The sequence below is a fragment of the Anser anser genome (genome assembly GCF_964211835.1).
Source record: "Anser anser genome assembly, contig: HAP1_SCAFFOLD_153, whole genome shotgun sequence".
Lineage (NCBI taxonomy): Eukaryota > Metazoa > Chordata > Aves > Anseriformes > Anatidae > Anser > Anser anser.
The window spans coordinates 185,340-207,642 of NW_028153728.1; the positions used below are offsets into that span (position 1 = coordinate 185,340).

A 22,303-nucleotide genomic window follows, 5' to 3' on the forward strand; every position below is an offset into this window, starting at 1 on the left:
GGATGTGCTCCAAGGCATATTATTGAGGACGTGGAAGAGAACACTTGCTGACAAAGCTCCTGGCAGCTTTACAGAACTTTAGTTTAATATTGTGTTAGTTCCCGTAACAGCTGATTTCAAGGCATTGCTCTCCTCAAGAGACTAATTTGATGAACAGAAGAAAGCTGGAAAAATGCTTGTTACTCATTATTTTTCACTTGTTGGTACTTTGTTTAGGGTTACTTTTAAAAAGAAGATTTCACTGATCACAAGCCAGTGGAAGACTTTCAGCCCAAGCAAGGGTGAAGACAGCTCTCTCCAAGAGCAGAGGAAGTCCCTGTGGAGAGAACCCGAGCTTGTTATCAGAACTTGTCGGCATGTCTAAACAAGGAGACGATTGCTACTTCTATTTCTATTCTACCTGTACCAAGGTATGGCTGGGTTTCTTTTGCTTTGCTTTGCTTTGTTTTTTTGTTGTTGTTTTTTTTTTTTTTTCTTTTTTTTCAGGAAGGGGTAGAGTAGGAGGAGGAGGCACACTGGTCTTTGGTTAACGTGATAACCAGATAGATTCTGAATTCAATCGTAGCAACCTGAGGCAGTAGCATGGACGTTTTTGAGGCTGTACTATATTTTCCTTGTTGGTTTCCTTTTGGTTACAGGGAGACAACTGTTCCTTCCGCCACTGTGAAGCTGCTCTGGGGAACGAGACAGTCTGCACGCTGTGGCAGGAGGGTCGTTGTTTCAGGAATGTCTGCCGATTCAGACACATGGAAATCGATGTGAGTGCCTAAAGATGTGTTCTCAAAATAAATCAACAAAAGCATTTTTCAGTGCTGTAGGTGTGCTGATTGTGCTTTTGCAGGACAGAGTCCTTTGCTTTGGAATTACACTGGTTTCTGTTAGCAGGGGAGGGGGTGGGAGGAAGGAGAGGGAAATAAAATCAATGCCTTAGGTATGTCTTAGCAAGATTTTCTTTTATTAGACGCCGACAGTATTTTCTCAACAGATGCAGAATAACCGCTAACTAGACTGCTAAAAGCTGCTGGAGCAGGGGGGTAATAAACAGGCTGTACTAGCCTCCTGAGAGCAGGCTTGATAATGATCTATCAGGTCTCTTGTGTCCCGGAGTCCTTCAGATAATGCTGTTCTAGCTGCCTGGGCTAGGAAGCAGTGGGGAAAGTTAAAGGTGCAGAAGAACGAAGTCTCCGAGAAGTAGTTCTGGATAGAGTTAACGTAGGCAATTTAAGATGTTCTTTTTCCCTCTGAATAATCCTAGTATAATCCTAGGTGTATTAGTTTAACCCACCCTAAACTGATGTCTGAGAGTGCCTGTCTTCTCAAACTGAATGATGACAAGGCTAAACGTGCATAGTGGTTACAGCTTCTGCAAACTTTGTGAATATGCCCGGAAATACTATACTTCCGTGATAAACTGACCTTTGGAATGATGTTTCAGCACTGTATTGTGACAGCCCTATCGCTGTCGTGACCTGGAACTGTGCATCTCTTTGCAAACCTTAGGTGCATGTTATCACGAGCTTGTCTTTCTTTCTGTCTTCAGAAAAAGCGCGCTGAGATTCCCTGCTACTGGGAGAAGCAGCCAGTAGGCTGTCAGAAAGCCAACTGTGCTTTTCATCACGCAAAGGGACGTTACATCGATGGCGTCTTCTTACCACCAAGCAAGAGTGAGTTTAGGTCCTTTTTCTTTAAGTATTGAAGAATTAATTTTGCATATTACTTAGTGGGTGCCAATAGTGTAGGAGACATCAGGTAACCGTTCATTTGTGAGTGCAGGAAAAGGTCTGCAGTCCTAGGTGGTCAGCTAAACCGAGTGTACTGCTGCTGTACTGCTGGTATTTGTTTTCTGCTTTCATGCTCAGCTTCTCTCTGCTTTGTGTGATATTTGCCTTGCAGTTTGCTTTCTGTTGTTTCGTCTTCTGCTGGGTGGCAGGGAGATGTGTTGTTGTTTGAAGGCAAGTCATTGTTCACGGTGTAAACAGTGGCGGGATGGGCAAAAGGAGATGCTGCATTCATTGCCTGTGCAGGTTATCTGCCTTAGCTACCATCTTCGTGCATTGTGGTCAAAGTTTTAAACTGCCATATTACTGATGATCCTCCTCTTCCTCTAGCTACACTGCCAAGTCCGCCTGAGTCCGCGGACGATGATTTGAAAGTGGCTCAGATGTCACTGCAGCAAAACAAACTTTCTGTCCAGTCCAATCCCTCTCCATAGCTAAGGCGGGTGATGAAAGTGGAAAACTCGGAAAATGTCCCAAGCCCTACACACCCTCCAGTTGTAATCAATGCTGCAGATGATGATGAAGATGATGATGGTGAGCATGGTTTGGTTCCTGGAAGGAATTTGTGCTGTAAATGATTGTGTAAGTCTTTGGTTCTTGGAAGGAATTTGTGCTGTAAATGAATGTATAAATCACAGATGACCTGAGGTCTGACTAGCGATAGGGCAGGCAGTCCGCTCAGGTCACTGGTGGCTTTGTCTGGCAGTCAGCGGACAGAACCTGAAATGTTGGAGGAAAGCTTAGAACCACTCTTGGCTTTAGCTGGTCTGTTGTGTAAAGCTCTATGTGAAACTAGGAAGGAAATTCCTTTTTTTTTGTCTGAAGAGTAATATGTTGTGTAGTAGTTAAAGCTGCAGAGAGAATCTAGAGTCCTAGATGTTTTGTCCTAGGGTAGTCTACTTACGAGTTCATCAGGTCAGTGTAGCTGTATTAAAAAAAAAAAAAAAAAAAAAAAAAAACCAACTTTTTTATAGGAACCATGGACTGAAGTGTCATTGCATGAGCTACATAATCACGAACAATCTGGCCTATGCATAACTGAATAGATTTTTCCCCTTCAGACCAGCTTTCTGCGGAAGGAGAAGAAACTAAAACTCCCGTCCAGCAACCAGCTGAGGAAGGCCAAAATGGATTACGGATGATTTCCACTCGGAAAGCCAGTGCTACTACTGCTAAACAAGGTATTCCAGCACCTGTAGTAGGATAAATCGGCAGGGTAACTTGACAATTAACTCAAAAGCAATGTGGCGTAAAAACACAACAGAATGTAGGGGTGCTGAATGGACTCGGTTATTTCCATGATCTCATTTCTCCCTGATACCATCATGTGCCCATTGGGTCAGAAAGTTGAACTGCTTTTCTTTCCTTTTGGAGAACAAAACAGGGTCACAGCATGGAGTTTAAATGGCTGCACGTGCAGCCTGGCAACCACTGTTGAAAGCCATATCTAACGATAGAGGGATCTAATATCACGTAAATGGATTAAAATTAAAACTACAGTTTTTACCCTGAAGGGTGAAAGGAGGGGCAAAATGCCATTGATTCTATGGTTGTTTCACTTGTGAGGAGTGTTGACAGGCTTTATTCTAAATACTTCTGAAAGTTCCTGAGCACTAAGAAGCCTGAGGATCTGTGATCCTCAGTGAGTGCCTCTAAGCCTTAGTCTCATTAACTGTTTTCTGTTTTCAGAGGACGGTCTGAATTTTGGAATAAAAACACTTGAAGAAATCAAATTGCAGAAAATGAAGGAAAAAACTAAGAGACACGGTGGTGAGTTAATATTCCCTGCTTCCTTACCCGGTTCACCTTCATCCTGTGTGATGATTTTTCTTTCAAAAAAAACCTCTTCCAGTAATACCGGGTAGCTGGCTATGCTTTGGTGAATCCAACTATTTTGCCAAAGAAGTGAAATTTGATTGGCTTCAGAATGGCAGGTGATGGTGGCTGGGAGCTGCTTGAGGGATAGACTTCCATGTTTAGCTGGGGGCATCGAGCAACCTGATTCTCAGCCAGCTGGTATTCTAGATGGGAATTCCAAGGGCAACCAGAGGCAAACTAGTCACCTCTCTTATTTGCATGCTCTGGTCACTGTATGTTTGACAGTAATGAATAATTAAAGTTTTTTGTTCTTCGTGATAGTTTTTTCTGTTTGGTAAACTTCCTTATGTTTTGCTTGCTCTGAGCAGAAGGTCCTTCAAGATCTTCTCTTCCTCCCGTCGATTCTATGATTTTTCCTGCTCCGGAAAAGGAAAATGTCCGGACAGTGGTGAGAACTGTGACACTGTCTACAGAGGAAGGTAATAATTCATGCTTTTGTTTTGATTTCATTACTCCTAAACTGGAAGGTTAAGCAAGAAGGAAGGCAATTCACCCCTGTTAGCCTCCTGGTGCTGCCGCCTTCTGTTCAAAACATGCTTTTATGCTGAAAGTCCCTGGTTGTACTGGAAAGCTTTGGTGCTCAGGTTAAGTGCAGTAGCAGGAGAAAGAAAAAAATGTGTCAGTATGCAAATAGGGGGATAACTGAAAAACAGGAGAGTAACGAGAAGAAAGAGCTCTAGAGGACAGTGCTATGTAAGAAGCAATTTCTGAAGCTTTAAAGAGGCTGACAGTGGCACGTGTGGACAGTAGTGCGATAGGAGTCTGTGTATAAATTATATTGTTTAGAGTTGTGCAAATTCCTTTGAAAGGGAAAGAAGTGAAGAAGTACTTCTACTCATAGACATTCACCTTAGAAAGGAATATTTCTCAGCATTTGTACCTAATAATATTCTGCTTGCTTATGCAGCTCTGTTCTGCACAAAGTATAGCTGTCAAGCAGACTCAGATTCATTCTCGACTACATTCAGCTGGAATTTGAGGCAAACACTGAGACTATGGATACTTTTTCTAAGTTAATTATAGTTGAAATATGAGTTTGTGTGGTTTAGCTGTCAAAACAGTGCCTTGCTGGGTTTTTTTTGGACATGGGCTAACAGTATACTATTTCTATTGGCTACTGGTTTCTATGAAATAGAAAAATTTTACTTTTGTTTTAGGGGAGGAACCTGTGGTTCGACTAGATCTTGCTGAGAAACAAGGAAAACGGAAAGCCTCCGTGGGTAAGAACTTTTTATGAGCTGTTATTTAGGTGCCGCCTTCTCTATATGACTGCATTGAAGAGTATTTTTGACGTATGAGAGGAAAATGCATTGCAGTGGAGATCTGTGTTGACTGCAGAAATGGCAAAAAAACCATTTAGCAGCTGAAAGGCAATTTTATGAAAATATGCTTGAAAAATAGAAGCTTGTGGTTGACTGTTCTCAAATCTTCCTGCAAAGAAATGTTCTTAAAATATTCCTTGTTTTCTCTGTCTGAAGCTGATGTAAGCGCCCTTCCGGTGAAGCGCAGCCTTGCTGAAAGGCTGGGGAAGAAGGTGGAGGTTCCGGGAAATGCTGACAAAGCACCAAAGAGAGGTACAGCTACTAAACAGGCATCTGGATGTGATTCACGGGTTTTGTAGTTAGGCTTTCTGTTTGTCCTTTTCCTGCGATGTTTCTTTTTGCATGTTGGCTGAGGTCTTAATCACCGGGATTCAAAGTTACCTTTCCTGCCTTGTTTTTGAATGTGAACACAAAGTTGACGTTTATGCAGCCTCCCTAATTTGGTCTTTTTCTGTTTTGCAGTTCAAGTTCCCAAGTCTGTGAAGGAGAGGCTAGGATTACCTTCTCAACGGACTAGTACTGCGAAAGGTAACAACTGGCTATTAAATATACTTTCTCCTTCTTCCTTTCCGTGAACTTAGACCGTTTTCATACAGCCCTAAAAAGGAATTCAAATGAAAACAAAGAACTGATTCCTCTTGCTCGAGTGCTGAAGCTCTTCTGACAGCCACTATCAGAAATCTGGCTCTAGGTGTGTGTTTATTTTCCGCTTGTGCCTTGTCAAGGTTTTAAGCTGCTTCTGTGAACCATCATATACAATTAGAATAGAGCCACTGCCGGGAGCAGGAATTTGAAATGCAGTCTGAAAAAGTAATCAAGTAAACTAGCATTTCTGTGTAGCAACTCTCTCTGGATAGGGCTGGTCTTCAAAATACAACAAGTGGCTCAGAGGAGGAGGAGAATGTTAGGCTATTGTCCTAAGATGCGTTATTGGGAACGCTCAGGCTTAGTTTTCCTTAGTACTGTGACAAATTTTGGAGACTTAAACTATTGTTGGACTCTCTTTAAATGTTGGCGCTTCTCATTTCTTGATGATGACAGGGAAGGCTGCTAAGCCAAAGGGAGAGGTCCATGTGAAAACACTGGAGGAAATCCGTCGTGAGAGAGCTCTTCAGAGACGAGAATGTCAAGCCAAAGCCCAGGCTGAATGGCATGGTAAAACCAAAGATCCCAGCGCAGGGGCAAAAATTGAGGGTGAGCCCAAGAAGCAGAGCGTGCTCACTCTTTCCGGGCCCAGCAAAGTGCAGTCGAAGGAGCCGGCAGGTAAAGCCAAGCCAGAAGGAGAAGTGCGTGTTAAAACCCTGGAAGAAATAAAGCGCGAGAAAGCTCTGCGGATGCAGCAGAGTGGAGAAAATGTGCCAGCTCCCCCAGCACAACCTGGACCTGCCCCAGCCGGGCAGAAATCGTTATGGAACACAAAGCTATCAGGTAATAAGATGCTTTAATACCTGCCCCGGTGAGGTGCTTCCCATATTGAGCAAGTTCCGTTTGCTCAGGATCTGCTTTGCTTTTTCCTTCAATGCAGAGGATAAAAGAGTTTAAGGCTGCAAAGTTCAAAGGCAAAGAAGGGCCAGAACATGCAACCATGTCTGTTTTCGTTAATTACGTGATGGTATTCTGTATTTCCCACTAGAAAATTAACACATTGAGGGGCTTTTTAGTCTAATTTTGGTATTCTGTTTTTTTCTGCCATCTGTTTATGGTATGAAGTCCTCCCTGCGTTGAGTTCAAGTTCACCTTCCTCTTTGGCATGTGTTGCTTAACTTGACACGTGTATGTGTTTGTAAAGCATGCTTCAGCGTCTTAGTGTGGGGGGCCAGTTTCTGTCAAAAATGACAGAGGATCAAAGGCCTCGTTGTTAAGATTATATCAACTTTGTAAAATGAGATTGTGTGAGGGAGATAAGGAGGGCTTAAAGGCTGCATGCACTGCACATTGTAGCCTTTCTCTCTGTCTCATGGGACACGAGGAAATAAACACACAAAGAAAACAAGTACCCAGCTTTCTTTCGTTTCTTCTCCTGCCAGCCAGATGTTAGGTCAGGAATGGGAGACTAGAATATGACTCTACAAATTTGGATTTTGTAGAACAACTTAATAGATTTTGTGGGACATCACTGCAGGGGAGAGGAAGCTGGTACAACAGTTGCATACACTCTCTTGTCTTACTATACCTGCTGCTTTTCCTTTCCTAGAGGGAGCAAGACTTTAAATACAAAAGCTGTCAACATTTGTGAATCTTACTAGACTTCATACAACGTCTTAGAGTATTGCTTGCACTTGGGATCGCTCTGTGTCTGAGTTTCCCTCGTCCTGGATTATGATTTACTGTAGCTATTCAGTTCCTTTGTTCCTTTGTATGGATTGTTGGTAGACGGAGTTTACTATGTGGAAGATATTGCTGAGAATCCAGGCAATGGCAGTGTAATTCTGCTGGCCAAATACAGTTAACTGTGTAGACGGGCCGTGGAAATGAGGAAGAGAACGTGGATTTTTCATGAGGCAGAGCAAGACTGTATCAGTTCTCTCTTCCTTTTACTCTAGCCAACTTTAACATGTTTGCGAAGCCTTGGGATGGGAAAGTCGCTTCCCCCAAGAAGAAGGCACTGAAACGTAAGGCACCTGGCAGTTTTCCCTCTGCTGTAGCAGCTGTGAAGCCACGGACTGCCTCTGACGCTGACACAATGGGACCTCCAGCCAAAAAAGCAGCTATGGTAAGGACAGGGGCTAATGCAGAAATGGATCCCTTGTAAAATTTACACCCTCCTCTAGGAGAAAAGATGGAAAACTCAAAAGTTCTACAGGCTTTCTGTTTCCTTTTAAATCCAGTAGCTGCCTACAGAATTCTTGTAGTACCCTTCCATATTTATTAGATTAATGGCACTATTTACTTAGTCCTCTGTGATTCTGTGATTTCTCTGGTGTGGAGGATTTTGTCCATTAATGCTGTGTTCTTAAAAGACACAAGATCATTAGTAACCTCCAAGTGAATATTAACTTTCTTCAGGAGCACCTTGGTTTTGTATTTTGGCTAAGGCTCCGCAATGCCAGAGGAGAAGCAGCATGGAGGAAAAAGCTAGTAAGGAATCTTTTACCCATGAGTCCTAAATGCTGTTTTGCTGCTTTCTAGGCTGTTCCAGCCACGCTGGAGCACGTCCCAGCCACCAGACTTGAAGAAAATCCCCAAAACAGGTGATGACCACAACTTGTTCTTTTTCTCAATCGGTGTATATCCCCAGTGAAACATAAGTTCTGTCACACGTGGGGAAAAAAGGAGGGTTCTGAGATAATTAAAGCCCAAATCCATCAGAGGAATAAGTCACGTGAAATGACTTTCTAGCAGCTAGCAGGAATGCTTAATTAGACTTACTTTCTTTAAATGCTGCAAGTCGGTACAGCTTTCCAGTGACTTCTTGCTCTGTCTGAATACCTAAATGAGGATGAGGTGAAGTTCTCCTACTTCCTCGTGAGGTGATAAATGATGAGTAGTGTCCTCTGCCTTTTGGTCCTCAAGAATGCCACCCGAACAAACATACAAGGTGACAAGAGTGCAGGGAGAGCAGAGGGAAGTGATGGCTGCAGATCAGCTTCCTGTAGTGGGGAGCAAACTCTGCTGAGTGTGCCATGGGAAAAATGACTAACTTAGCAAACAGATATTTGCAGATGGAGACTTCTTAACATTTTTACAGGAAAATTAAGCAAGGTGGCAAAGTGCCTCTTGCTACAACAATTGAACCATCTTTGCTAGACTCCAGGTGCTCTGGCTTCACAGAGAAACCCCCAAACTGAAAAATGTACCTGCTAATATATTGGGCTCTAAATGTCGCCCTGGGTTAATTGAATAACAATCCCTGGGTAAGATTGAAGTGCAGGAGGGGTTGGCTACGGTTTTAAGAGCCGGTTTGCAGAAAAGGGATTTCCCGTTAAGAAATGGCATATACTGATTGTTCTCTTCCTTGCTCTGCCAAGACCTGAAGCACATCTTGGAAGCCAGGCAGAATCTGTGGAGCCAATGGAGTTCTCAAGCTCGACTTCAGCTTCTTCCCAGCTAGAAGAAGCAAGGACACGCCGGCTGAGTTCCACAGGCAACGCGCCCGTATCTGTAGACGAGGATTTAGAGACGCTACTTTGGGAACTCTCAGACGGCATACTGGAAGCCGAGCTCGACTTGGACCCAGGGAAGGATGAGGATGACCTCCTCCTTGAGCTTTCCAAGATGATTGATGATTGAACTGCATAGTCCTATGGTATATTAAAAAAAAAAAAAAAAACAAAAAAAAAACAACTCTTCTTCTTGTTGGATACCCCGAGGTGATCCTTTTTCTAACTGAGGCTTTGCAATGAGACTTAAAGCACAGTTGGAACTGGTAGAAATTGGCAGGATCTGCACTCAGTTGTCCTAAGTTTTCCTGCTGGTCAGAGTTAAGGTCTTGTGCATGGTTCCGTAACTATAGGTGGCTACCTTTGATATCAAGAGGACAAAGCACTTGTTTCTTTTGGCACAGAAAGATGTCCATCGGCACGCTGTGGTGGCTGTGAATTGACGTAGTGATGGAGCGATGCTCTGAAGGCTTAAACGGAAAGCTTCTTCCTTCCGCCCCCCTTGGCACAGCTCGATGTTGGGCACATTGTGAAGCCTGGGTGTTCTGATTTCTCGGACAGTTGATACCCAAATCCCGGAGTTACTATGTCAACTCTTGACTTTTATTTGTGTATGCCATTGTTTTGACTGTAATCTTTTCAGATGATGAAGCTGTAGGGGCGGGAGGGAGCAAAACAATTATTCTAGCGTTGTGGACCAAACATGCTGCCAGGAGTGGTGGTGGTGGGGTCAGCCCACCCGGCCTTACTTTCAATTATCAGGGATGATAAAATGGTGTGAAAAGCAGCAGCTCTGCGATACGGCTACGCTACCCCCACTCCCTTCTCTTGTGCTGTACCAAAGTTCCCCCAAGCTTTGGTTGGTGCTTTTTGCTGGTGACAGTAGGACTCCAGGGCGAGTAGTCGGGACTCTCCTGCAGTAACTGGGTCAATTAAGGGTTGGTTTAAGTGCCTCCTGGTTTTTAAAATTGCTCCCCTGAGCTGCTGGCTCTGCTGCCTGCTACAGCAAATGTTCGGGTGCCATCAGCGTCGCACTTGGGCGTGGGCACTGACCCTGCGGAGGAGAGCTGAGACTCGCGTGTATTGTGTACCCTGCCGCCAGTGATCGTTTTCCCCTAGCAGATCTATTTTGAATCATTTCCCTAAATTTTAGAGGAACTTTAGGCTCTTTGTGCTATGATTTGTGAAGCTGTAGGGGCCCTCAGGCATTTGCTGCTGGCAGAGGAAAACCGCTTGTCGAATTTGTTGTAAATACTTTCTGTTTGGACAACAACGCCTGTGTGTGTGTGTGTGCGCGTGCGTGTGTGTGCGCGTGCGTGCTTTGACGACCCCCTGCGACGCCCCAGCTCCGCGAGGGAAGCTTTGAAGCGGCTCTGGGAAAACCTCTGCGGAAGAAACCGCTGCTAGTGACTTGCGGAAAAGGGACTCCACAATCAGTGAGATTGTAAAGTAGGTATGTTTATTCAGCGCTGGGCAGCACGGGAGGTCGTGGGCATGAAGATTGATGACTCTTCCTCGTCACCGCTAGTTGACCTCTTGTCTTTGCACAGACTCAGTTGCTCCTTGGCTCTTGTCCACCTGCAGGACCAGTTTCTCCCAGTTTCTTAAGATAGGCTCGCTCTCTTATTAGGAGACTGACCTTGGTAAGGGGCCCAAGGCTTCTTGCTTTAGTTAATTGGCACAATGCACCATAGTTAGCAAAGACGCTAAGTAGCATCCTAGTTTAACGCTGTCAGCGCTCTATCTCTACTTGATAAGATTCTCCTAACTCCCTCTCTCACTGGAGCCCACGCAGCCCTCCGTCCTGCCGAAGGACTTCACGGGGACTTCTGCCGGCTCCGGGTGCCCGCACACAGACAGAAATGTCTTTGAGAGAAAACAATCAGGAGGAGGAGAGCTCAGAGACTGCGGCCGGCTTCGGCCACCTTCCCCTCGCTTTCCCTCTCCGTGTTCAAACCGAGCACTGTTCTGCCGTCAACCTTCGCTGCCTCTGCCCGCGGCGCTGGGCTTTCGCGTGTGCCATTGCTCCTCTACATATTTTATCCTTCCTTTTGTAAGGAATGGTCCAGCAATTCGTGTCACTAAGGGATTTGAAGGGTTAACATCGAGGCCCGGGTCTAGGTGATAAGAGAACAAAGGGGTTTTTAGGGAAAAGTGCTGACTACTGCAGGGGATGTTGCTAGAGTTTCTGAAATCCGGCGCAGAGGCTCCCAAACGAGGAGGAAGGGGGAGCTGAAGGACAATTGAAGGACAAAAGCCTGGGAGGAAGACAACCAGCATTCAGCCCGAGCAAGCCCCGAGAGACCACCAGAGACTGGTACGCAGGCGCCCCTGGGAGGGGTTTCGGATTCCGGAAACCAATTCTAATAACCCTGCCTCTTCTCGAAGTAGTAATGAATATGTATTAGCCTGGGAGCATCAAAACCAGCCGCCTTACGTAACAGGTGTGCGTCCTGGGGGAGCAGAGACTCCCGGTGATTAGGGAAGCTGAGGCGATTCCAGATAAGAAAGGGTTAAGAATGAAACTATTAAAGGAGAACAGAACATTAGGTGTAGGGCAGGAAACAGATGTACGGACAATGTATCTCGAAATAGGACATATATGGGCAATATATCTCGAACAAGACATTGGAATCCAAGATAAGAAAATAATGAGCAGAAGATTCGAAGAAAAAACAGTCCTTGCGGTTAGGAAGAAAGCTAAATCAGCAGAATCCTGACCAAGGGTGAAAAGTACACTGTGAGGAAGACTTATGGCCTTCCTCTCTGAGACCACCGACCACAGCTCGACGACCCCTGCCCAAGACCACTGAGAGGATCTGCGCAGGCGCAGGACACAAAAAACTGATTAGCATGAGAAGCGAGAGTAGGCGGGGTTAGATAATGAATATGTATAGGCGTTAATAAAATATTAATCACTGTGATGTATAAATTTGGGACGGCTTTTCACTTCGGGATGCACGATAGGCGGAAAGATCCCCCGTGCATCCGGCGCCGTCAATAAAGAATAAATCACTTAAAGAAATTGGATTTATGATCTTTGAATCAATCTGGCGACCCAGATGGGACTTCTTCTCTGTCGGACCGCAGGACCCGCTGGGAACAGGACTCCCTAGGGTACCCCCGGGATTTCCCGGAGGGACTCCTCGACTCAACGGATCACTGCGGAGGCAGACACGGACCCCATCATTGTAAGTGATTATATTCTTTATTTTGGTTTATTTGGTTGACCGGTCAATTGGGGTCGTCTGTAAGTCGGAAAGTAAAAGTTTTCTGCAGGACGGCATTTGGTTTTTTGGAAAGCACTCAGTTGCTGTTGGGAAACAAATAACCTTTGCATGCGAGGTTAGTGTTACGTTGTGTTTAAATGTGGAACTTGACCTTGGCTATTGTCTTTGGGATTTTGATTGTACACTTTATAACGTTACTAGGATCTTGGTGTTATTGTGGAAAGCTGCCGGCTTGTATTGTGTAACAAGAAACATTCTGAACTGTAACATGGGGGGGCAGCAGAGTAGTGGGATTCCAAAGAAAAGCCCGTTGGGATGTATCTTGAGTCATTGGAAAAATATAGGGGGATCCCCCGGTGGAACTGAAAATAAGAAAACGTTGATAAAATATTGTAATCAATGGTGGCCACTTTATAAGTTGGATTGTGAGGGAAATGGCCACTGAATGGAACCTTAAATTATAATACTTTACTACAGTTAATGTTGTTTCTAAGGAGAGAGGGAAAGTGGGATGAGGTGTCATACGCAGATATGTTTTTCACTTTGAGAAACCACCCGGAATGGCAGAAGGAGTGTGGAATTAACTTAGCCCCACAGGATCCTTTGATCCTGGCAATAGAAAAGGATATGAAGAAGGAAGGGGCAGGAAAAATGAAAAGATGTTGTTCGGCGTGCAGTATCGGGCAGAGATGTTTGAAATTGAATGAGTCAGAGGAGAGAATGGAGGATTATGTCCTCCCGCCCCAGATAATAGAACAAGGCGTGGGGGCGAGACCAGGAAACGGCAGAATAGATAAGAAAAATGAGAGTTGGGGGAATGGAGACTTTACCCCGATCACGGCTCAAACCCGAAGTAAGGTCGGGCCCGTTATTCAAGCCCCGTTACGACAGGCTATGGGGGCTAACGGACCAGCTCGGATAAAAGTACCTTTCACAACTGCCGAGTTAGATTCACGGAAGGAAGCTGTGAAAGGATACCGGGATGATCCAGAATCAGTGGCCCGGAGGTTTGAGCTGATTGGAAAGAATTTAGATCCCGATTGGAAAGATATAGAGATAATGCTGGCAGCATTATCGGAAACTGGAAAAGCAACTGGTAATTAAGAATGCACAAACTCAAGTACAGACCCAGGTAACGTCAGTTTTACCTGGAACTGTGGAGGTATATGTGCCCAGAGTGGACCCAAACTGGGACTATAATGATGAGGGTGATTATAGGTTATTAAAAAGATATCAGGAATGGATTAGGATCGCCTTGGAAAGTGCGATACCAAAGTCTGTAAACTGGTCTAGGTTATATACCATAAAACAGGGGCAAACTGAGACCCCGTCAGAATTTCTCGATCGGCTAAGGACAGCAATGCAAAAATTTACAACGATAGACCCCTCTTCTGAGGAAGGTAAAGTCCAGCTAGTATCATTGTTCTTGGGTCAGTCTGCGGACGATATAAGGCGGAAGCTTCAGAAAATGAAAGAGCCGGATGTGAGAGATTTAGAAAGGCTGGTGGAAGAGGCATGGAGGGTATTTAGGAATCGAGAAGGGAATGAGAAACAAAGGCTGGGTAGGGCTATTGCTGCGGCAACTGTTGCGGCCTTACAGAGGCAAGAAGAACCTTTTCGGGGAAAAGGAAGAGGGAATGGGATAAGGGGAAGGTCAGTAAAGCCTCCCCTGAGACCGAATCAGTGTGCATATTGTAGGGAAGTGGGTCATTGGAAAAGGGAATGTCGGAAACAATGGGAGAAGAACAGGTTGATGGTAGCTAGTGTATCTCCCGACCAATGAAGTGGACCGGGGGATTCTACCCTAGCAGATCCGCTGGTTAAAATTAAGCTAGGGAAATCAGGACAGGAAGTGGAGTTTTTAATTGACACAGGAGCGACTTATTCTGTGTTAAACCAGAAATTGATACCAGAGGATGAGGATTTTGTGACGGTGATAGGAGCTACAGGCCAGCACGAGAAAGCCTTTTTCCTAAGGCCTTTAAAATATAAGTTAGGGAAACAGATGGGAATACATAGGTTTTTATATTTACCAGGATCCCCGAAGTCTTTGCTGGGGCGAGATTTACTAGAACAATTAGAAGCGGAAATTGTCTTTGAAAAAGGGAAGGTGGGGTTAAAGGTGAGAGAAGAAAAGCTGATAACCGTGCTAAGCTTAACGCTGATACAAGCAGACCCCATCGGTAAAGTACCTTCGGAGATTTTAGACCAAGTTTACCCAGGAGTCTGGGCTACTGACATCCCTGGGCGAGCCAAAAATGCAGCCCCGATAGTGGTGAGATTAAAGCCAGGGGAAAGGCCAGTTAAGATTAAGCAATATCCCCTAAGATTAGAAGACAGGAAAGGAATTAAGGGGATAGTGGATAAGTTTTTAAAACATGGACTGCTGGTTGAGTGTGAATCTGAAATATAATACTCCTATACTACCAATTAAGAAGCCAGATGGGAAGAACTATAGATTAGTGCAGGATTTAAGAGCTATAAATAAGATCACTGAAGATATACACCCTGTGGTAGCCAACCCGTACACATTACTGACTAAATTAAAAGATAATTTAGTTTGGTTTACCGTACTGGATTTAAAAGATGCCTTCTTCTGCCTGACTTTAGCCCCAGAAAGTCAGAAGCTTTTTGCTTTTGAATGGGAAAATCCAGACTCAGGACGAAAGGCTCAATTGACCTGGACCGTATTGCCGCAGGGATTCAAAAACAGCCCCACGATTTTTGGGAATCAACTAGCAAAAGAGCTTGAGGTTTGGGAGGCCCCAAACACCGAAGGAGTTCTGCTGCAATACGTTGATGACCTTTTGATAGCCACTGAGAATAGGAGCAGCTGCATGCAATGGACGATAAGTCTCCTTAATTTTCTGGGTTTGAATGGGTATCGAGTCTCTCAACAGAAGGCTCAGCTGATTCAGTCACGTGTAACTTACTTGGGGTTTGAGATTTCAGGGGGACAAAGGGAGTTAGGAACAGAACGGAAAGAAACTATCTGCCGTACCCCAGAACCACAGACCATTAAGGAATTACAAACTTTTCTAGGGATGACAGGTTGGTGCCGTCTATGGATTAATAATTATGGACTAATTGTAAAACCCCTATATGACCTCATCAAGAATAACCAATCGAAATTGGTCTGGACGGGGGAAGCACGGGCTGCCTTTAAGAAGCTTAAATTGGAGTTAATGCGAGCACCAGCTTTGGGTCTACCGGACTTGTCTAAACCCTTTTGGTTGTACTCCTATGAGAGACAAGGGATGGCTCTGGGGGTGCTGGCACAGAAGCTGGGCCCCTACAGGAGAGCTGTGGCCTACTTCTCTAAACAACTGGATGAAGTAAGTAAAGGTTGGCCGGGTTGCCTTCGAGCGGTGGCCGCTGTCATCATGAATATACAGGAGGCTCGGAAGTTCACTATGGGACAGAAGATAACCGTGCTGGTATCACACACTGTCTCGGCAGTCTTGGAGCAGAAAGGGGCACACTGGTTATCCCCTCAAAGATTTTTAAAATACCAAGCAATACTGGTGGAGCAAGATGACGTAGAAAGTGTGGTTACTAACATTGTGAACCCAGCTTCTTTCCTTAGTAACGCTCCTGACGAGCCAGTGGTCCACGATTGTATCGAAACTATGGAAACTGTGTATTCTAGCCGACCAGATCTCAAGGAGGAGCCCTTGGAAGACGCGGACGAATCATGGTATACTGATGGAAGCAGCTTTGTGAAACAAGGACAACGCAAAGCAGGGTATGCGGTGACGACCACTCAACAGGTAATTGAGTCGAAACCATTACCCCTTGGGACGTCTGCTCAGAAAGCAGAAATAATTGCCCTTACGCGGGCATTGGAACTAGCAGCAGGAAAGAAAGTAAATATCTGGACAGACTCTAAGTATGCATTTGGTGTGGTGCATGCACATGGGGCTATCTGGAAGGAACGAGGATTATTAACGGCCCAAGGAAAACAAATAAAATATGCTGAGGAGATTTTGAAGTTGTTGGAAGCGGTAAAGCACCCAGAGAAGGTGGCTGTTATACATTGCCGGGGACACCAAAAAGGAACCGCTGACTTCGAGGTAGGGAACCGATTGGCTGACCAAGAAGCAAAAAGGGTGGCCGGATTGGCTGAGGCAGAAGCGCTCACTTTAATACCAGACGGTAAAATACAAACTTTAGGTGAAGGACAGGAACCTAGGTACACACGGGAAGATCAAAAGTTAATTGGGGACCTGGGAGGAAAAGCAAGGAGTGATGGATGGGTATACCTGAAAGATAATAGGGTTGTACTACCCTCTAATTTAATATGGCCTATGGTCATGGCAGAACATAATAAGACTCATTGGGGAGCAGACACCTTATATAAAAATCTGAGTCGAGTCTTGGTGGGAAGAAATCTGTATACTACGGTAAAACAAGTAACCCAGCAATGCAGTATTTGTTTGCATCATAACCCTAATACAGAAAATAGGGTAAAGTTCGGAATAATCAGTAAAGGAAACTATCCAGGACAACAATGGCAGATAGATTTTTCAGAACTGCCAAGAAAAGGGGGGTATCGATACTTGTTGGTTTTGACAGATACTTTTTCCGGGTGGCCGGAGGCTTTTCCCTGTCGAACCAACAAGGCAAGAGAAGTGGTTAAGGTTTTACTGAATGAGATAATACCGCGTTTCGGAATTCCGGCAGCAATGTCCTCAGATAGAGGCTCTCATTTTTGTGCGCAAATAGTTCAAGAAGTAAGTAAGGTCTTAGGGGTAGACTGGCAACTCCATACCCCTTACAGACCACAGGCAAGCGGACAAGTGGAAAAGATGAATCATCTAATCAAACAACAAATAGCCAAAATAGGGCAAGAGACTAATTTATCATGGCCTCAGTCTCTCCCTTTGGCTTTACTTAGAATTAGAGTAAAACCACGGACAAAGGAAAATCTAAGCCCTTTTGAAATATTATACGGAAGACCCTATCAGTTTTTGTTCAGCGGGGAGGACCTGACGCAACTGGGGTCGGGATACTTGTATAATTATTTAATAGGACTCCAAAAACAGTTGGATCAAATATCTAAAGTTGTCTCAGGAACCAGGGCTAGAGGGCTGGACCAACCAATCCACCCCTTTAAACCTGGGGATTATGTGTATGTAAAAGCATTTGCAGGTCGCCCTTTGGAAGAAAAGTGGACGGGACCATACCAGGTGCTGCTGACAACACATACCGCCATCAAGATTAAGGAGCAAACGGCCTGGATCCATTATTCGAGAGTGAAGAAAGCTCCAAAAGCCCCCTGGAAAGTAACGCTGGGTGACGGTGAACTGAAACTAAAGTTCAGTCAAGCGAAATGAAGACACTATGGTCAGGAGTATTTAGTAATGTAGTTAGCAGAAATTTAGTTAACAGAATTGTTTTATTTCTGTGGCTTATAGTTGTAATTGTGATTCAAGAATTGGAAGGTGCTTCTATGATGATAGAGAATGGTGGGTGGCCTTGGTCTGAAGCCGTAACCACAGAGGATAAGAGCATTAATGGAAAGTTAGCTGTTGTGGTTATTTGGCGAACAAATGGTGATCATTTACATGCATTATCAGAATGGCGAAATTTAGGGGAAGGGTGGATACACCAAAGAACTGTAGGGGACGAAATTGAAATAGGGTGCCGTATGATTAATGGAACAGCCCACGAGAAAGCAACGGGGATTTTAGTAAAACCGACTTCCAAAAGTGGCCAACAAGAAGGTTGTATCCGCCCAGGTAAATTAGATTGTTGGTATAATTTTATATTAACACAGACTGTAGCAGTTAACTGTTTTTGGACTAATAATGGTCAAAAGCTCGAGATCAAGGAAGGCGAGAGCCTCATGATAAATTTTACAATATATGCTATACTTCCTACAACAGTGAGACCCCCTATTGCACTTCCTTCCCCTACAACCTATGCCCAAGCCCCAGTCAAGCTGGAACCCAAAATTTATGAAACAGGCCCATATGTAGTAAGGAACACAGGCCAACAACAATTGTTATTTAATCCAGAATGGTCTCTCAAGCGTGTTGAATTGCTAATACAAATTAACATCTCAGCAGTTCAACCAGCCTGTTCTCCTTTCCTAAAGACATCATTAGAAGGCTGGACAATATGGTCACAAAAGCAAGTACACCTCAGGGGCAGAACACAAAGAGACTTAACTGGAATGCTAGGAACAGGATTAGGAGTTTTAAATGGAATTGATTCAGAAATACTAATGAATAAGCTAGCCACAGCAACAAGCGATTTGACAAAACTAAAACAGCCCCTGCAATCATCCTTACTGGCATTGGGAACTAGCCAATGGCAAGTTTCAAAGGTGTTACCAATATGGGAAAAGGCTGAAGACCAGGACCACAGACTAATAATAGATGCACTTAGTATGGCGCAAGATAATGTATCTTTAGCTCTTAGTTGTATACAGGTACAGTTATGGATGCAGGCAACGGCTGCCTTGATCATTAGGGAAGGAAGTGAAGGCATTTTTCCGGCTGAAGTCCGAAAGATTGTTTGGGACAATGCCAATGATTTTGAAAAGAAGTTCCAATCTTGGTGGACTCTGGTAAATTTTACCTATGATCCCATTATTAACATGGCTACTGCCTTTGTGCTTACTATACGTAATGCTACAGTTTATGTTATCCACCCCATTGTTGCACTAGGGTTAAATCATGAGGAAACAGTGCTCTATCCTTCGGAGCATAGAACCTGGGCCCGGATGAAGAACGGGAAATGGCAGTCTGTGAATCTAGAATCATGTGTTACCCGGGAACAACAAGGATTTATTTGTGAGAGCAACACAATTGATGCTCAGGATGTCTGTCTTGACACTGAGCAAGGTGTTTGCCACTTTGAAATTCATCCAAATACTAGTCAAAAGACTGTGCTTGTATATATTGGTCAAGGCTGTGTGTGTTTAAGGACTGCTTGTGCTTTTGTAGAAGTAGATGAGGAAAACATAACTCTACCTAGCAAAAATCACTCTAACTTTTGTATTTGTAACTTTGTTAGAATCATCGGGTGTGATTTTTTATATTCAGCACCAGTGGTATCCCACCAGTTGATCAAGTCCAACAACACAATGTATCACAAGTTATTACCCACACCTATTGGGATGAACCTCACGCTAGTGAAGCAATTACTTAAACACCAAGACCTGATCAAAATTTTAAAAGGCATTCAGGAAGATGGAGAGAAGACTTTAATCACTGTCCACCATGATACAAAAGAAATAAACAGAGTTTTGCAAAGAGTAAAACAAGACACAGATCATAGCTGGTGGGACAAACTCTTTGGATGGTCGCCAACTGCAACTGGGATTTTGAACACATTGTGTCACCCAATTATTGTTCTATTGATGTTAGTTGGTATAAGTTTAATATTATCTTTTGTAATACTTGTTTGGAATTGGAAATTGTTACAACGAATGGCAATATTAGCTTCCCTGACGAGAGTACATGGCAAGGTATTGAGGGATACATATCGTAGAGGCTGGGAAGAAGAATTTTTGTATTCGGAAAGGTCTCTACCGACATAGAGGAAATATAGAAACAAACAAAGGTTCTGTATAAGATTAGTAAGGATAACATTTCATGGGGCTTTGAGGAAATATGGAATAAGCTAACCTCATGGTTACCCAATTTTCAATAGTTAGAACAAGTTTTTACTGATCTGGTTATGTTATTGGCAGTAGGAATATTTGTATGTATGTTACTGCGATACTGCTAATGATAAGGGCATGCAATGCAAAAGAATTTGCATGGGGAAAAGAAAAGGGGGGATTGATTAGGGAAGCTGAGGCGATTCCAGATAAGAAAGGGTTAAGAATGAAACTATTAAAGGAGAACAGAACATTAGGTGTAGGGCAGGAAACAGATGTACGGACAATGTATCTCGAAATAGGACATATACGGGCAATATATCTCGAACAAGACATTGGAATCCAAGATAAGAAAATAATGAGCAGAAGATTCGAAGAAAAAACAGTCCTTGCGGTTAGGAAGAAAGCTAAATCAGCAGAATCCTGACCAAGGGTGAAAAGTACACTGTGAGGAAGACTTATGGCCTTCCTCTCTGAGACCACCGACCACAGCTCGACGACCCCTGCCCAAGACCACTGAGAGGATCTGCGCAGGCGCAGGACACAAAAAACTGATTAGCATGAGAAGCGAGAGTAGACGGGGTTAGATAATGAATATGTATAGGCATTAATAAAATATTAATCACTGTGATGTATAAATTTGGGACGGCTTTTCACTTCGGGATGCACGATAGGCGGAAAGATCCCCCGTGCATCCGGCGCCGTCAATAAAGAATAAATCACTTAAAGAAATTGGATTTATGATCTTTGAATCACCGGCGCATCCAGCGCTGCTTGCTTGCCTCTATTCGTTTAATAAATTGTAAACTTTGATTGTAATCCTATTTGGATTTATAACAGCCATTTATAACACTTTCTATATTTGTATTTTATTTAAGGCTGTCTTGCCCCCCTCCCCCCCCAGCCTCGCTGCTCGCCAATAAAGCTGGCGCAGGGGCTAAAGGATTTGAAGGGCCTGCTTGTACACCTAAGGGATTTGAGGGCCTGCTTGTACACCTTTGGGGACTGCCTCTTTTGGGGGGGGGGGTGGTGTTAGGAGCTGCTTGTATACTTTTTTAGGCATTCCTCTGAGAGGGGGTTGGGAGCTTCGTGTATACTGGGGGGGGAGGGCCTCCCTCGAGGTGGAAGGGGAGGGGTTGGAGCGTTTCTACACTGTAGGGGCCTGCCTGTACACTTTTGGGGCCTGCCTTGGAGGGGTTGGGAACTGCTTGTACACCTTTGGGGCCTGCGTCTGCGCGGGGCGGGGGGGGTTGGGGAGTTGGAGCTGGTTTTAACCTTTCGGGCTTGCATCTGGAGGGGGTTGGGGCCTGCCTTTGGGGGGCTGGTTGTGAGCTGCTTGTATACTGTAGGGGCCTGCTTGTACACCTTTGGGGCCTGCGTCTGGGGGGGGTGGGAGCTGCTTGTACACTGTTAGGGCCTGCCTTGGGGGAGGGGTTGGGGCATGTGCCTTGGGGGCATGGGGTTGGGAGCTGCTTCTACGCTGTAGGGGTCTGGGTCTTGGGGGGTTGGGGCTGTTTGTACACCTTTGGGGCGTGCCTCTGGGGAGGATGGGGAGTTGCTTGTACACCTTTGGGGCCTGTGTCTGGGGGGGGGTTGGGGCCTGTGCCGGGGGGGTTGGGAGCTGCTTGTACGCTCTAGGGTCCTCTGGCAGGCTTTGGGGCCTCCCTTTGAGGGGGGCAGTTGGGAGCTGGTTGTACACCTTTGGGGCCTGAGTCTGGGGTGTGGGGGCTGGGGCTGAGGCCTGGGGCCTGGGGCATGCATCTGGGTGGTGGTGGTGGGGGGTCCAGTTCATGGGGGGGGTGGGTTGGGAGCTGCTTGTGGACAGTTGGGGTCTGCATCCGGGTGTGGCTGGGGCCTGCTTGTAGACTTCTGCAGCCTGTGTCTGGTGTTTGGGGGCTTTTCTGTAGTGTTTGGGGATTGCATTTTGGCTTTGGGATGTGTCTAGAGCTTCTGGGGCCTAGCTGTAGTGCTTGGGGCCTGCGTCTGGGGCTTTTCTGTAGCATTTTGGTAGCGTGTTTGTGATTTGGGGTCTGTATCCAGGGTTTTGCCTTTTTTGTAGTTTTCAGCTTTGTGTCTGTTTCTTTGTTGGTTGCCTGGGGTTTGGGGTTTGGATCATTAGTCAGTGTCATTAGCATCGGGGGGTTGATATGAAGGGTTAGGGTTGTGGTTAGAGTTGTTAGGGTTAAAGAGAATAAGGATTTTAGGGTAAGGGGATCAAGGTTGTGGGAATAAAAATGTTTTTGCACAGAGTTACATCGTTTAGAGGGAAGGAAGGTGGTATTGATATATGCTTGCAGTGATAAGAAAGCTTAACAGACAACCTTGTAAAATGCAGACAACCAGAATCCTTAGAGCAATTGGGTGGAAATCACGGTGTAAGAAA

The 22,303-nt window shown here is 44.9% G+C and overlaps 1 long non-coding RNA gene and 1 pseudogene across 2 annotated transcripts; both read left to right on the forward strand.

Moving 5' to 3' along the window:
- Positions 1–262: 262 nt before the first annotated feature.
- On the forward strand, positions 263–6,423 carry LOC310890954 (zinc finger CCCH domain-containing protein 11A-like; annotated as a pseudogene). Its single transcript has 11 exons — positions 263–410; positions 639–758; positions 1,541–1,664; positions 2,109–2,312; positions 2,840–2,959; positions 3,468–3,548; positions 3,965–4,075; positions 4,814–4,876; positions 5,135–5,230; positions 5,441–5,506; positions 6,020–6,423. The product of its transcript is annotated as a zinc finger CCCH domain-containing protein 11A-like (transcript).
- Positions 6,424–11,084: 4,661 nt separating this feature from the next.
- On the forward strand, positions 11,085–19,227 carry LOC310890955. The gene is made up of 2 exons (XR_014577364.1): positions 11,085–12,423; positions 17,451–19,227. It is a non-coding gene; the product is annotated as an uncharacterized lncRNA (long non-coding RNA).
- The last annotated feature ends 3,076 nt before the right edge of the window (positions 19,228–22,303 follow it).